This window comes from Procambarus clarkii, chromosome 38, assembly GCF_040958095.1.
Source record: "Procambarus clarkii isolate CNS0578487 chromosome 38, FALCON_Pclarkii_2.0, whole genome shotgun sequence".
NCBI classification, from domain to species: Eukaryota; Metazoa; Arthropoda; class Malacostraca; order Decapoda; family Cambaridae; genus Procambarus; species Procambarus clarkii.
In genome coordinates this window covers 14,198,762-14,213,648 of record NC_091187.1, presented here as the reverse complement: position 1 = coordinate 14,213,648, position 14,887 = coordinate 14,198,762, and the positions used below count along the sequence as shown (strand labels likewise).

Below are 14,887 nucleotides of genomic sequence, written 5' to 3'. Positions count from 1 at the left end.
ATCATGCAGGATTTAGTTAGTACCTACACTCTCGCATATCATGGTTTTTACTGCAGTACCGACATCTGGAGTCAAACTGCATTTCAAGTCATATGGCCCCAAGGGCCCCCAACAGGAACACTTCATGCGTAATGTAGGCTCCTCAATATATTTTTCCACTTTCCTGTATCCTTACACAAAAATTCTTTCTGGAGCCTCACTCTTTAACAAGGCAACAATTTGGCTTTGTTTTTCACCACGTACAATGTTCTTTTTAGCCCACACAATACTTTCGTTGTTGAGATCAAGAAATTCAGGTTCCAAGTATGTCGGATACTTATAAACTAAAACCTATGTCATATTAATCCTACTTCAGGAGTAACCAAAACAATATTCTTGAATTCGTCAGTCATTAGATGTTCCATTGCCTCTTCTGTCCCAACTGTTATGTAGGATACACAGAAATCGCATTATCGTGATATATCAATGAGAAAATCTGGGAATAGCCAGCGCATAGGTTCGAATCCTCATCACGGCTTCTGTGGATTTTATCCTGTTATGTAGGTACACTGATCCTTGGAAGATACATCTCTGATGCTAATCTGTTCATGAATACATTCATTTAATAAAGTGGAACTTAAAACTCCCCCTTTGAAAAGTAGCTATCGGTAATTGAAACATCCTTTCCACTGTCATATATCATTCGTACCACATCTGACCCTTTCTTCCTTGAAGATAATCACGTATCCAATGTAGCAATCTTACGGGCTCACTATAGCTTGTGCTACATGGAAATTTCGTTTCGAGTAACTGAATCTAAAACAACATGTAGCAATCTCGCGCACGTCTCCTGTGCCGGGTAAATACGACGGGCTCGCCATAGCCCGTGCTACTTGCAACTTTTTGTTCAGAGTAGCTGAATCTAAAACAAACAACGTAGCAATCTCCCTGTTATTCTCAGATTGGCTAATTCATATAAGATAACTTGCCCACTGGCTTTATCAAATGCTCCTTACAGATCAACAAAAACTTTACAGTTGTCTTCCCCATTAGACAAACATTTTATGAAACAGTCTGCAGTATGTTGTTGTTGTTTAAGATTCGCTACCTGGAACAAAAAGTTCCAAGCAGCACGGGCTATGGTGAGCCCGTAAGTCTGCAGTACTTGATAAAGCCTGAGGTTATTGAACGTGTTACCTCTTACAAGGTAGAGTAGTCTATTTAACAAGATCCTTTCCATAATTTTTCAAAAGCAGGATGTTAAGGATACAAGCCTGTAACCTCCAACTGACTTGGGTAATTGAATGATGACAGTCTCTTTCCATTTTCTTGGTAACTTTCCCTCACTATAACTCGCGTTAAACAAATCAACTAAGGGACTAGTTTTCATACCTGCTAAATACGTGAGAATGTCATACATAACTCATTGTACTGAACAATATAATTGGATGAATTGTTTGTGTAGGGATTTAGGCCTCTGCCAGATTCTGAAACCGGTTAGGCTATTCAGCGCCAAGTGTGTGTGCATTTTATACTAGTTACTCTATCCTTTCCCGGAGCAGTAGACCTGCCACTTTTTATATCTACAAATAGCTCATCGTAAGTTATCTCAGTGCATGTTACTGATCCTATATTTGCAGCACATAAAGTTACACCATTTCTAATATTTTTCCCACGAATCAATGTGTTTCTCGTGGCTTCAGATCAGGACTGCATACTAGCAGCACTAGACCATGTCTACTAATTCATTAACAAACATTCCTGGGTCTGGTGAGCAATGAATTTGGTGTTACAACCCCTGATTTTGTTTACTTCTCTGATTATCCCCATATGTATTTAAGGTTCTTAGTATTACCAAGTGACTATGCAATCTTTTGCCAGTATCTGTCTCGCGCCTCCTTCCTTACCTGGCTGTATTCCCTTGCCACTTCCAACATTGTATTTTTCTCTTCATCCCTCATTCTAATTTTAACCATGCTTTGTGTGTGCCCCGTAACATTCTCTCCCGCCCTGGAGAGAATGCAGACGAAGAGTCACAATAACGTGGCTGAAAAATGTTGACCAAACCACACACAGTTGACTCGAGAATGATCCAGGACGGACTGAAACGTCATCGTCCAAGGAGAGAATGTTTCTCTGGACTGGACGGTAAGAACGACGGTCTCGCGTCATGCAGGTCTGTGTTTAATCCCCGACCATCCACAAGTGGTTGGGCACCATTCCTTTCCCTTCGGTCCCATCCCAAATCCTTATCCTGACCCCTTCCCAGTGCTATATAGTCGTAATGGCTTGGCGATTTCTCCTGATAGTTCCCTTCCCACCCCTTAACTTGCTGATCATTAGAATATTTAAATTTCTTAGGTCTATGTGACTTGCTGCCCCTGCCCCCGTTATTTTCCCTCTGTAGTAATTTCTCTATGTTCTCGACCATGTCCTCGTAAAAGCTATCAACGCAGAGAGGCGCGTATTGTTGATAACAATCTTCTACATTTTGAATGAATGCACTTTTCTTGTCTTTATTAATATTAAATCTTTTCCTTTGGAAGAGGACTTTTTTTTTCCAAGGACAATTCACGATCAACTTGAGAATGGTCCAGGACGGACCGAAACGTCGTCGTCCCTTCACCTTCTAGTGTGTGGTCTGGTCAACATACTTCAGCGACGTTATTGTGACTCATCGCCTGCAATGATAATTCAAGATTGGCAACGTGGTCGCAAAGTAGTTTCCTAACAATTCGAGTTCCAAACTCCCCAACCCCTCCTCCCTTGAGAGTTTAAAATGCAGGCCTCGTCAAGCCGTCCTCCCCTGATGTGAGTTGGTTCATTGTTTCCCAAGTGACTAGTATCTGGATGATCTTGTAGAGACTGTAAAGTAGTAGTGTACAATATCAATTTGTTTGGATGTGTGATAATGGTATGATAGACAGAATACTTAGGAGGTACAAGCACCTTGCCCCAAGAGCGTAACACTTACATGCTGTGTTTAATATATTAACCTGCGAGGTAAAATGTACTGACCTAGTTGTGCTTGCGGAGGGGGTTAAGCTTTGACTTTTTGGTCCCGAAATGTGATTCTTGTACTGTGATTTGTGACTTTGTACTCGCTGGATTAGTACGCCCCTTGAGGGACTTGAACTAGAGGAAGGTAGAAATAGTCTAAGCTACTCTAGCCCTTCGAGATGTATTTTATTGTCTCAATAAACGCACTTGAACTTGAAGAGACTAACCATTTGATCCAATTAGCGTTAATCCTTCCCACTGTCCGGAGGCTTGTGTGCCGAGCATTAAGGATGCAGTCATGTAGATAGTGAGCGTAAAAGCAGTTCCTGGATACACACAAATCAACTACAATAAATTCCCCTCCCTTAATGATAATTTAACACAGACACTCTCTATACCCTGTGTTTTTGACGGGTTTTCTCAACTCTTTCTCGTTTTTTTTTGACTCCGCTCGTATGGAGTTCTTAACGTAAATCGACGTCCCTCTATTTGTGGCGAAAAGGTGAAATCCTTTATAACCATTTAATTTCAATGAGCCTTCATTTCTATCCCCTGTTTCCTGGAGGGCCACATCAATATAATTTCACATTACATAAAAATTAACATCTGTAACTCTTGTTTCTTAAGCCGTTAACATTCCATGAGAACATTTTCAGTCTAGGTGATCCATTATTAATCAATGCACTTTCTTATTCGTCCCCAGTAAGTTCACAAAATGACAACTATTCATTGTATAGTTTACCTTCCAAGTTCACCGGTAAGTTGAACGTTGTATTTTCCGAGTGTTTTTTTTTTTGCAGGCCTTTGACGTCCATTGTTGACCCCACTGATTTTTTTATTTTATTTTTAACTATAGTTATTCCTTTCACTTAGATTACCATGATTTATACACACTTCACTTTCCTTCATCACCCATTGTTTCATTACTGTTCTCAATCACTATTTAGTGACTTTCCTTCTCCATCGTTTCGTTACTTTCCTTTGACTTTACCTGAAAGTTAAATTTTTTCCTCTGTGGACACAATTCTCTGACCAAGATTTCGTAAGTAGTCATCAACTATCTTATTTCCACACACAAATCTGTAACGACCACGTCACAGCTTATTCTCCATCGCGCCGGTTGACCCCAGAGGTCACTGTGCAAGTGACTACACATTTACAATGCTAACCAGCATATATGCATTTTCTTCTGTCCTCCATGGACAGGGTGAGAGATTTGTCAAACATACAGTTCAGGGATTTATTGAACAATCAACCCCAGAAGGTGATTGTAGTGCTTTTAACATGCTAGGCTAAGCTACATACGTAAATACACAGATACAGATTTATGTATGCTACATAAAGCGTTCGATTTGTCTTTTACATATTGTCATTAATGCGCATGACGAAGAGTTCTTGCCTCGTGTTAAACATTCTCCGGCCGGGAAGACATGGAATCACATTTGAGTCTATGTTTGGAGGACGGGCTAATCCAAATGAATCTTTGAATCACATTATTTATACACGGAATTTAAGATACACGGAACTTATATGGAACTCACGTTCCATATAAAACATACATTTAATATACATAGGGCTCATATATATTATACTTAAGTTTGTTTTATGTGAAATATAAGTTATCGTTAATTATATATAAATATATATATATATATATTATATATATATATATATATATATATATATATACACACACACACACACACACACACACACACACACACACACACACAGAGGTGTACCCAGTTCAGCACAGCCCCGCTCCTGTGCCAGATAAGTCCACTACGGGGCTCACCATAGCCCGTGCTACTTGAAACTTTTGTTCAGAGTAGCTGAATCTAAAACAACAACAACTTGTACCCAGCTTCTCGGTGTATATACAATTTACTTTAGTCCTAGTCTATGTTCAGGACAAAAGTAATCTTGCTGAATGGTCAGTAAGTACTTGTGGTGGCCTTAATTAAAGCCACCAACCAGCAAGTATACTTTAATCCTATAAATTAAATAGGATTCCTGTATTCCTGTGTTAAATAGAATCCTGTATCGTCGGTTAGGTGTATATTCGGTGTATATTCCAGATTTAAACTCAACTCTCGATGCATATATTCCCTTAGTGAAGAGTTCGGTTTGGTGTTGGGCGTAATGTCAATTAACATTTAGAGAGTATAGCCTATCACCAAATCAAACTAAACTGCTGTTATTCGGTTATTGTATTCTATACAAACTACATCTTACTTTCATCCAGGCTAACAAATTTTGACACTAACTTGCGTGTTGCCCTGTAGACAATGTAGACGATTCAGTAGTATATCTGGTCCGTATAGCCGCTACACTTCGTACATATGGTATCCAATGATTTGTCTGTGTTCACTGATGAATGTAAAACTGACTACGGGTAGAGATAGGAGTCCATTGCGCCAGCCCACCTCACACGCGTACCACTGTGAGTTACGCACACCCACTGTGAGTGTGTGTTGGTGCAACGAGCCTCTCTTTCTAGCTGCTGGCGTGCGAACACCTTATTTTTGTTCATTTAGTGACGACCTAAACGTGACAGCAGGACAGACTCATTTGTTCCTGCAACTGTAAATGTTTGACTATCGTAATCCTTTTGACGCTTGAATATACAATACTCTGAGGCTTGTTCATTTGAACTCTTATGTAACAAAATGAACAGGAGAAGTTTAGGGCGGGCCATGGCAACTGAGAAGAAGATTGAGTGCCAACCTTGGGCTCGGGGACACACGGGTCAGACTCCCTTACTGGGGAGGCTAGGCTACCCACATGCTACGAATCTCTTCTAGGAACTTATTGTTCTCCAGGAAAAGTTTTGTTAATATTATAACAAAGCCACAGTTATAGCAATATGATATTTACGCTGATGGGATTAAACAGATTTTCCTTGGCTGGATGACGTTGGATGACAGACTCCCACATAGCTTACATTAGCGACCTATTCAAGTGAAATAAAACAAATAATTATTTATGCTTTCCATAACCCAAATCCATGCTTAAGTGTATGTTGGAAAGGATTTTTATATTATAAATAAACAAGTTAATAATAAAAGAAGTGACTACATGTGAAATCACCACAATTTGTACACCAATGATTGCGTATCACAGTGAATGATCAATACTCAAGAATACTGGCACTTATACATAAGTCCATACATAAATATAATGTACATTTTATCCTACTGTCGTATTTGTGTCAATTGGAACATTCATATATTCTAGCTCTGCAGACATATATTTATATGCTAGAAACGCGTGTTACACTCGTGGTGAATATAAATCACTAGGGTGCATTTAACTGATTGGCGTTGCATATGACTGAAAATACAAGTCGGCGGTCCTGTGATGGTCTAAAATTCGATGGTCCACAGGACCACCCCTCTCTACTGGACCACTCCTCTCCACATGAGAGGGGTGGTCCAGTGGAGACCTATCGAATGGTCCAGTAAGGCCAGAGCCTTAACCTAGTGCTTAAGACTCTGGCCATGCACCTGACTGGCCCATGGTTCGATTCTCTCATATGAGGAAGTGTTCTGTATAATATATAATATATATTATATACACATTATATATATATATATTATATATATTATATATATATATATATATATATATATATATATATATATATATATATATATATATATATATATATATATATATATATATACATACCAAGTTTGGTGTTGGGCTTAAGGCCTTAATAACCCTCCACAGTTTGATAGGTCTTAAGTCCAACACCATACTTGCTGGTTGGGTCAGTAAGGTATTGTGGTGGCCTTAGTAACTCTCCAGAGGTAACCTCAAAGCCCTTTATTGATGATGGACTGGGCTAAGATGGTGTTGTGGTCAAGGTACCATTTTTTTTTATTATTATTATTTTCTACCACAGACGTGGCCACACATTTACAATGCTAACCAGCATATATACATTTTCTTCTGTCCTCCATGGACAGGGTTAGAGATGTGTTAAACATATAGTTCAGGGATTATTGAACACTCGACCACAGAAGGTGATTCGGTGCTTTTTAAAATGCTAAGCTAACCTACATACGTAAATACATAGATACACAGATTTACGTATGCCCTACATAAAGTGTTCGATGTGTCTTTTACATGGTGTCATTAATGTGCATTTACAAAGGTGAAATGTAATTCTGATCAGCTTCCATATGTACTTTATACACATACATATACACACACACTTTTATATACATGGATGGCGATATACTAAAGAAATTGTTCATGACTTTTGTTAGGCCAAAGCTAGAATATGCAGCTGTTGTGTGGTGTCCATATCTTAAGAAGCACATCAACAAACTGGAAAAGGTGCAAAGACATGCTACTAAGTGGCTCCCAGAACTGAAGGGCAAGAGCTACGAGGAGAGGTTAGAAGCATTAAATATGCCAAAATTAGAAGACAGAAGAAAAAGAGGTGATATGATCACTACGTACAAAATAGTAACAGGAATTGATAAAATCGGCAGGGAAGATTTCCTGAGACCTGGAACTTCAAGAACAAGAGGTCATAGATTTAAACTAGCTAAACACAGATGCCGAAGAAATACAAGAAAATTCACCTTCGCAAATAGAGTGGTAGACGGTTGGAAAGGGTTAAGTGAGAAGGTGGTGGAGGCCAAGACCGTCAGTAGTTTCAAAGCGTTATATGACAAAGAGTGCTGGGAAGACGGGACACCACGTGCGTAGCTCTCATCCTGTAACTACACTTAGGTAATCACACACACACATATATGTACATATACATGTATACATACATGTATACAGTACATACATATATACACACACACATGCATTCACACACATTTGTCTCTTTTACTCTGACAGTGAAATAGCTGATAGAGAAACTAGTGTGCAGTTAAGCACTTAATCACTGAAGGTGATGAAGGTGCTTTTACAAGCTCAGGTTATATAGTTACATCACATACATACACAATTATATAATGTATGTATGTAATCACATACATACATTATATAATTGATACATTACATGGTTAATCTTGGGTACACCCTGGAAACACAAACCGAAACTGTCTCCATTTTCCGCTTGTTACAACTTGTAATAAAGTTGTTACATCTTGGCTTAACGTGTTTATGACGTATTAGAACGTTGTTACAACTTGCTATATTGGTTGTTATAACTGGTTAGTTGGTGTTAAAACTTGTTCGAACGTTGTACGAACGTCGTAGTTTCGGTGTGTGTTTGGTGGGCAAGTCCAATATATCATCAAGTGTTCCAGTACTCATATAGTAATTACACAGTTCAGCATACCTTAGCCCAGGAGGGCGAAAGTCAGTCAATATGGGACATTCTACAATATAATGTTCAAGAGTGCATGTTTTCTCTTTCACAAAGTTGACACATTGTGTACTCGACATTTGGGTTTTGAGAAAGCTGCCAGATACGTCTATATCCCAGGCGTATTCTGGCCACTATAACATCACATTGCCGGGTTCTTGTTCTATTAGTCTCATATGTGAATGTCTCCTCACGATATCTATCATAATATTTAATGCTACAACTTTCCAGTCTTTGTGAATTTGTTAGGTCTGTGAGATCTTCATTAGATATTTGTTTAAGTATTCTCTTTGTTCTCTTTGTCACTGCTAATGAAACAGCCATATCAATATCTACCTCTGGTTTTCTGCAGGCTGTCTTAGCAAGCATATCAACAGTGTCAAAGGCGAGTATGCATGAGTCCTTCCATGACCCTTACTGAAGAATGATAGGAATGAGATGACTAGGATATTGATCCAGGCTTTCACAAAAGGTCAGATGTAACACGAACAAGAAGCAATGGTTCAAAGCTCAACAAGCCACAATGTAGGGCAGAAAACAGGAGATGCATTTTCACCCACAGGATTATAAGCCCATGGAACCGATTACCCGCCGAGGCCGTAAATTAAAAAAAAAAAAAAAAAAAAAAAAAGGCTGGAGGGGGACAGGCTGCCAGCCCGTTTTCTAAACAAAGACCCAAAAGTGATTCCATGCACCCGCCAAACCCGCTGTTTATGAATGAAAAATGGTTTACACACGACTCACAACCGATTTCGTTCGAACACTTCCGGAACCAGTGCTTCTCTGACGAATTTTATTCGAACCACAACGATGCAAATGCTTCATTCACGTACTACAAATACAAATAATCGCCAACAGAACCTAAACACCTAACCTAACCTATGCCAATATATGCATAATATGCTAATATATTTTAATATTAATTTATATTTGAGAAAATTTCTGTTTTGAATGAAACAGCATGTACAAATTTATGAATGCGTCTGTGGGGTCGACCGCTGGATGTAATGGACTTGAATCGAGAACGGGTTGACACCATCAGCTGGTGCAATGTTAACATCCTATCAGCTGATGCAATGTTTACATCCGGTGTTGCTGCGAGGCGTAAACAGCGGGCTCACGTTGGGAAGGGATATTTCACCACGGAAAATAACTGGAACAGAGTGTTTGTTACTAGACGCTTTCCTTGTGCTCCTTGCAGTTTAATTATGTTTCAAAAGGGCAATATTTAATGTAATTTCATATATCGGGCATATCGCTCGACTGTGAGATATCCGCATATGCCCCCCTGGTGGAGTAGGATACTATACACGAGGTCAGTATTTTTCGTCATAGCTTTTCTTTAAAAACGCATTAATATACCGTAACCCAACCTAACCTAATCTATACTAACCTATTCTAATCTATATTAATCTATTCTAATCAATACTAACCTGTCCAAATCTATACTATCCTAATCGATACTAACTTGCCCAAATCTATACTAACTTTCTTAATCTAACCCAACCTAGTCTAACTTATACTTATCCTAATCCACCCTCACCTAAGCTAAACCTATCCTTACATAACCTAAACCTATCCTAACTTATCCTAATCTAACCAAACGTATCCTGTCTAACGAAGGTAAGAGATAAGATATAAGAATTCCTCTCTCGTCCTGTCTAAACTCGATTATGGTTGCCCTGCTAACTCGTCCGCTTCTCCTTGTACCCTTCGCCATCTTGACGCTCTGCACCATACTGGTTTGCGCCTCAGCTCTGGGGCCTCTCGTTCGACCCTCACCTTCAGCCTTTATGTTGAAACTGGCTTCCTGTCTCTACAGGATCGCCGTGATCTCTACTGTCTTCGCTAACTTTCACGGTCCTTACAACACCCTCACTCTCGCTTATGTCGTGCCTTGCCTCCTGTGGCTCCTGTTCCCCTTCACCACCTACCTCTTTCTGTGCGTCTGTCTCGCTTACAAAATGCTCTTTTGGTTCGTGTTGTAACAACTGAAGCTGTTTTAAAATAAATAATTGTATGGGAGACAGTGGGATACGCCTTTGTACAAAAGTTAGAGTCACGTTGTAGTTTGACCTGACCCAAGCACAAGGTCATCTCTCCTGAGATTTGCTGTTAAAATACAAAATGGCCGCCACCTTTGTCTTAAAGCAACGTATAATGAATTATTTTACATTATTCAGTAATTTAGAGAAATTAGTCTTCATTCATATTGTACTCAATAGTATTTCTGGTTAAAGTATCAGGAGTATCCTAAATTGGCAGAATACTTTAGTAAGTCACCATCAGTGACGTCACTAGTGGGACTAGCCCTGGACGCGGAACGATTTGGGCGACCTTAGGTCTAGGGTCACCAAAGCCTTCCATATTTTAGTAATTCTCAAAGGTCAAATAGCCATTTTGTAATTGGAAATAGCTCTTCCCTAAGATGCCTGTGTAATTACCTTCAGTTTAAGAGTTCAACCATCTAGGTTGAACTCTTAGCAACAGTTTAGTTGTTCAACTTAAAACCTTGCTAGTAACTTAGTAAGCCAGGCATAGGAATACCCTCCTCTGGCTTCTGTGTGGAAAGATAATGTGGAAATAATTACCACCATTTTGTATCAAGGAGCAGTCGCTAAAGGCAAAGGCCTCAACATAACTTTAAACTGGATCCCATCCCATATTGGAATCCCATTAAATGAAAAAGCTGATGAAATTGCTAAATTGGCAACTCGTCATCCAGTGATACATAAAACAATTCAACCCAGCCTAGAGAACATAAAAAACATCATCACCAAAAAACTCTCACATCTCAACAAAGCCGACCTGCACCAGAGAATAGCTGAAGGTTCACCATCTGCAACATGGTATCTTCAGGCAACCAAATTAGAAAGGTTAAATATCCCAAAAGGAATCCACAGGGAAATAGCAGTTAGGCTATATAGACTACGTCTAGGTTACAGGTGCAACTGGGAGATTGGTGAACCCCCGAGAGAGAGAGTGCATCTTCTGCCAAACTGTCACAGAAAAGCCATTACTTCACTATCTTCTGGAATGTGAAGCAACCAATGACCTTAGAAGAGCTTTAAGAGTTCCTGAATCATGCAGTGGCCACCCTGAAGCCATCAACACAGCCACTCTCCTGGTCAACAAAGGTGTCCAGCAGCTGGACACCCTCATAAAGACTGTGAAGCAGTATCCTCCCCCACGATAACAGCTGGATGGTTAAATGCAACCTCAGAACACTGGGAGAAAAAAAAAAATTGTACCACTTACGGGCTATTCATGCCCGTGCCACCTCTTGGGTGGCTTAATCTTTATCAATCAATCAATCAATCATCTCCTCATCACACCATTTGGTCACCACTTGGTCCGGGAGACATCTCCCGTCACGCAGGGTGCAGTTGCGCCTCCACAGATCTCCAGTATCATCTTTTGATACTGGTAATGGCTCGAAAGGGCCACCACTTACGGGCTATTCATGCCCGTGCCACCTCTTGGGGGGCTTAATCTTCATCAATCAATCAAACATTAACCACTGAGCACATCACCATTTGGTCTGGGAGACATCTCCCGTCACGCAGGGTGCAGTCGCACCTCCACAGATCTCCAGTATCATCTATTGATACTGGTGATTGCTCAAAAGGGCCACCACTTACGAGCTATTCATGCCTGTGCCACCTTTTGGGTGGCTTCATCTTCATCTTAACACATTCACAAGGGAGACATCTCCCGTCATGCAGGGTGCATTCGCACCTCCACAGATCTCCAGTATCGGCTCCTGATACTGGTAATGGCTTAAAATGGCCACCACTTACAAGCTATTTATGCCCGTGCCACCTTTTGGGTGGCTTCATCTTCATCTTAACACATTCACAAGGGAGACATCTCCCGTCATGCAGGGTGCATTCGCACCTCCACAGATCTCCAGTATCAGCTCCTGATACTGGTAATGGCTCAAAAGGGCCGCCACTTACGGGCTATTCATGCCCGTGCCACCTTTTGGGTGGCTTAATCTTTATCAATCAATCAATCAATCTTCTGTGTGGAGCAGAGCGAGGTAGGATCAGTATGGACAAGATCAACGACTCAGGAAGGTGACCCACTCTCCACCTCTCCCCCAGACCAGCACTACATCAGCTGGTCGCCATAAGAGGTATAGTTGCTATAGTTTGGTATAGGAAATTAGTTCATCTCATGCCTTAAGTCAGGAAGTGTTAATGATAGGGAGTGCTTTGATTTAGATTTTGTTTTAGATTTTGAATAAATTATTTAGTTAGTAATTTTCATTTTTCTTATTTCCATTTCATGTCCCCATTGTCTCATGTCCTTGTCACGTGGTCCCCACGAGGCCGAGTTTTCGTTGGGCCGCAAAGCCTAATACAGACTAAGAGTTCAGTTATCCCTTTGGTTGTTAATATTAACCACACTTAACATAGATTCATCCCTCCTATTCCAACTAACTGGGGATCAAGCCCCAAGGTTTATTGAGAGCATAATCGGTCCAGACCTCAGTTATTGCTCCCAGTGTTAATGGTCTGGTGGTGGTGGCGGCGTAAGGAGATTCTAGTGTTTGCTAGGGGTCTAGTTCCACGTCGTCAGGGCTGTAGAATTTTAGCCGGTCAAACGGCTTAAGACCACGTGGCGTGGGATTCGGCTAGAGTAGTAGCTCTGGGGTCCCTTGGATTGAAGATAAATTAGAATACGGGTAGAGGTAAGGGGTAAAGGACGGGAGTAGAGTCGATACCCCTCCCCCCCCCCCGTGTTACAGTGTTACCAATATTTCCCCTCGTGTCGTTCCGTCTTTTCTCCCATGGAGCAGTCTCATGTTGTAGGGCGCCTGACAGCTGGGTGGGCAACACTTCGGATTCGTAGTTCTGAGGTTCCGGGTTCAATCCCCGGTGGAGGCGGAGATAAATGGGCAAAATGTTTCTTTCATCCTGATGCCCTTGTTACCTAGCAGTAAATAGGTACCTGGGAATTAGACAGCTGCTACGGGCTGCTACCTGAAGGTGTGCAACAAACAGGAGGCCTGATCGAGGACCGGGCCGCGGAGACGCTAAGCCCCGAAATTATCTCAAGATAACCTCAAAATGGAGGGTCTTCCCCTTCCTATATTTTGTAAAATCTTGACCCACGTGACTAAAGCCTCCCCCCCCCACCTCCTGCAGTTCTGAAACGCCTTTTGACTGAACACTTGTCTTCACACTCCCGCTCCATTTCCGTCTTCACCGATGGGTCTAAGTCTGCAGACAGTGTTGGCTACTCTGTTGTTTTTCCTGACCACACCTGTGTGTGTCGCCTGCCTCCGGAGACTAGCATCTTCACGGCAGAACTTTATGCTATTCTCTATGCTCTTCAACTGCTTTCTCACAGTCAATCTTCCTTTGTTGTTGTAGTTGACTCTCGCAGTGCTCTCATGGCTCTGGAGTCCTTTAATCCAATCCATCCTGTGGTAGGCGAGATTCAACAATGGCTGTTTCTTATCTGCAATAGATTTAAGACAGTGGAGTTTTGCTGTGTTCCCAGTCATATTGGCGTGTCCTTAAATGAGCATGCGGACGCTGCCGCTAAGGAAGCTATCCGCACTTGTCGCTTCTCCTGTAAAGGTATTCCTTATTCAGACTTTTACCCAGTTATTCATTCCTCCATCCTTGCTTGTTGGCAGGGTTGTGAGTCTTCTGTTACTGGCAATAAACTGCGTGCTTTTAAGAGTAGTGTGTCCCTGTGGCCTTCCTCTTACCACCGTAACTGGCGGTGGGAAACGGCTCGGGCAAGGTTGCGTACTGGCCATACGAGCTTAACTCATGGTCACTTAATGGAGTGCCGCCCTGCTCCTTATTGTCCAAACTGCATTGTCCCTCTGATGGTCGTGCATATCCTTGCTGAATGTCCTGACTTCCAGGACAAGCGTGTCTTGCTTTCTGACCGTCCCCCGCGGTCACTTGTCCCTCGATAGTATTCTTGGTGAATTGGATACCTTTAATATCGTTCGCCTTATGCGTTTCTGTTCTCGTATTGGCATCCTTGGTGATATTTAGTGCCCTCTGATTATTCCGCACGTTTGATGGTGCTACATAGCCTTCCCGGTTTGGTGCCTTCTTTTGATAATTACTTTACCTCGACGCACAAGAAAGAATTCCGGGTTCGAATCCCGGGTGGGACAGAAATAGTTGGGCGCATTTCCTTTCACCTAATGCAACTGTTCACCTAGCAGTAAGTAGGTACTCAGGAGTTAGTCAGCTTGTTGTGGGGGGGATGCATCCTGGGCGGGGTCAGTAATTCGACCTTGATGGGATGGGGGGGGGGGTGAACTCGATATAAGCCTAACGTGTATGAATACACTCTGGCTTGCTGTCCCCCGACACAATGAATTATATGTACCCTGCATCACCACATACATATACTCTGTACCACCACATGCACTCTGTACCCACAAATGTACTCTTTACCAAAGAGACGATGGATATTGGGTAATATAGTAGCGTGCACTCCCGTAGCGTTGTATTTGAGTTAGTGCTCAAGTTGATGTTATATGTGCTGCCATTCTATTGTATGGTGTTTATAAATCTTGTTTATCTGTATCTTTTGCTA

At 41.4% G+C, this 14,887-nt stretch overlaps 1 protein-coding gene across 1 annotated transcript in view; it reads right to left on the bottom strand.

The window, feature by feature from the left end:
• Positions 1–5,448, bottom strand: part of LOC138349473 (ecdysone-induced protein 74EF-like) — a 31,968-nt gene extending 26,520 nt beyond the window's left edge. The window contains exon 1 of the mRNA XM_069337748.1: positions 5,247–5,448. The gene's annotated coding sequence lies outside the window, so the exon portion shown is untranslated. The remainder of the gene's footprint in view (positions 1–5,246) is intronic.
• Between the last annotated feature and the right edge of the window lie 9,439 nt (positions 5,449–14,887).